Source organism: Gossypium hirsutum, chromosome A05 (assembly GCF_007990345.1).
Source record: "Gossypium hirsutum isolate 1008001.06 chromosome A05, Gossypium_hirsutum_v2.1, whole genome shotgun sequence".
NCBI lineage: Eukaryota > Viridiplantae > Streptophyta > Magnoliopsida > Malvales > Malvaceae > Gossypium > Gossypium hirsutum.
Genome location: NC_053428.1, coordinates 67,573,961 through 67,576,404, shown reverse-complemented (window position 1 = coordinate 67,576,404; position 2,444 = coordinate 67,573,961). Strand labels below are relative to the sequence as shown.

General features: G+C 38.1%; 1 non-coding gene across 1 annotated transcript; it reads right to left on the bottom strand.

Moving 5' to 3' along the window:
• Positions 1-766: 766 nt before the first annotated feature.
• Positions 767-873, bottom strand: LOC121229851 (small nucleolar RNA R71). The gene has a single exon (XR_005927806.1). It is a non-coding gene; the product is annotated as a small nucleolar RNA R71 (small nucleolar RNA).
• Between the last annotated feature and the right edge of the window lie 1,571 nt (positions 874-2,444).

Below are 2,444 nucleotides of genomic sequence, written 5' to 3'. Positions count from 1 at the left end.
CTCTATGGATACGATAACTCGATACTTACTTATTACTTGATAACGACTGTGTACACTTGCACAAACCCGAGCGTTACAAGTTTTTGGCGCCGTTACCGAGGATTGTCAACTGTTGCCATAGTCATTTTTTTTGAAATTATTTATTTTCAATTTGGTTATTTCTAACAGTACTAACTTATTCTTTTTAATTTTGTAATTTTCTTTCCAGGTGTTTATGAGCATAAATCGGATTATTGATTTACTCCCAGTAGACCTTGAAATTAAGCGAACTTTTAAACACAGAAGACGTGAACGAATAGCTCAAAGACTGAATGAGATGGACTTTGGAAATCAAAATCAAGACCAAGGTAATGAAGCCGAACATGTATGAAATCTTATCCTCATTGTCGATGATAGGGATCAATGCATCAGACAATATGCTGTGCTGCTTTTCAATGAGTTAAATCCAGGAATTAGAAGGCCAAATATTGAGGCAACCCAATTCGAATTGAAACCAGTGATGTTTCAAATCCTACAAACGGTAGGCCAATTTAGTGGTATGCCTACGGAAGATCCACATCTCCACCTTCAATTGTTTATAGAGGTGAGTGCCTTACTCAAGATAATCGGTGTGACTGAAGATGCACTGGGGTTGAATTTGTTTTCGTACTCATTGCGAGATCGAGCACGAGCATGGCTCAATTCATTGCCATCAAGTTCTATATCTACATGGCAAGAATTAGTAGAGAGATTTTTTGTTAAGTATTTCTCGCCTAGTAAAAATGCTAAGTTGAGGAATGAGATCACAACTTTCCAATAATTGGATGACGAGTCTTTGTATGAGGGTTGGGAACGATTCAAGGAGTTACTTCGTAAGTGTCCTCATCATGGGATTCCTCATTGTATCCAGTTGGAGACATTCTATAATGGTTTCAATGCACATACAAGATTTATGGAAGATGCTTCTGCGAATGGTGCAATTTTGTCTAAGTATTATAATGAGGCTTATGAGATCATCGAGAGGATCTTGAGCAATAACTATCAATGGCCAACAAATCGAACAGCTTCAGGAAGGCGTGTAGCTGGAGTTCATGAAGTTGATGCTCTCACTTCGTTATCAGCTCAGGTATCATCTATTTCCTCTATGTTAAAGTATTTTACGGCTAATGGTGCTAATAATTTTATAGCTCAGCCACCAAGTTCGTTTAAAGTAGTTTCCTGTTTGTACTGTGGGAAAGGTCATTCTTTCAAGAATTGCCTATTGAATCCCGAGTCAGTATACTATGTGGGGAACCAACTTCAAAATAGGAGTGGAAAAGGACCCCAGTCCAACTTCTATAATCCTTCATGGCGTAATCAGCCTAACTTTTCTTGGAGCAACGAAGGAAATGGACCAAATAACAACTTTATGTAGCATAGACCAAGCAATCTCAAGGGTTTAATCAGCAAGCTCCAAACCACCTCAAGCTAAATCATCACATAGTTTGGAGAACTTGTTGAAAGCATACGTGGCGAAGAATGACGCTTTGATCTAGAGTCAAGCAACAACACTGAAAAATTTGGAAAACCAAATGGGTCAGTTAGTTACAGATCTTTGTAATAGACCACAAGGAACCTTGCTAAGCGATACTGAAAATCTAATAAATTTGGGTAAAGAACATATCAAGGAGTGGCATTGGGAAGTAGTAAAATCCTGGAACCCCGATTGATTGATGTTGAGGACGAGCCTGTTGAAAATGGGGAAAGTCAACCAGCTGTTGAAGTCCCTACACCAAAAGAGTTAAAATCTACAAAGACTTACAAGGTAAATCCTAACTTAGTGAATTTAAATACTTTAACATCTTCTTTGGATGCAGATTTACCTACTCAGAAGAGTTGTCTAGTTCAAATGAAAGTTCCATCACCTCCATATCCACAAAGATTGCAATAACAAAAGCAAAAACAGGAGGTGTAATTCAAGAAGTTTTTGGATGTTCTAAAGCAATTACACATCAATATTCCATTGGTGGAGGCTTTAGAACAAATGCTGAATTATGTGAAGTTTATGAAGGATGTACTATCTAAGAAGAAACGACTGAGTGAGTATGAGACTGTCGCTCTGATAAAGGAGTGCAGTGCATTCCTGCAGAATAAGTTGCCACCGAAATTGAAGGATCCAGGAAGGTTTACGATACCCTGTAACATTGGTGAATCTTATTGAATAAAGCTTTGTGTGACATAGGTGAAAGTATCAACTTGATTCTTTGTAACACCCCGAACCCGAGACCGACACCGGAGTCGAACACGAGGTGTTCACAGACTTTAAAAAAATAATTTCCCAGACACTGCCAATCTGCGTACTAGTCGCTTTAAAAATCATATCTTGAGTTCAGAAACTTGGAATCCAGTTATGTAAATTTTCCTTGAAACTAGACTCACATGCCCATCTACATATTTTTTTCTAGAATTTTTGGTTGGGCCAATTA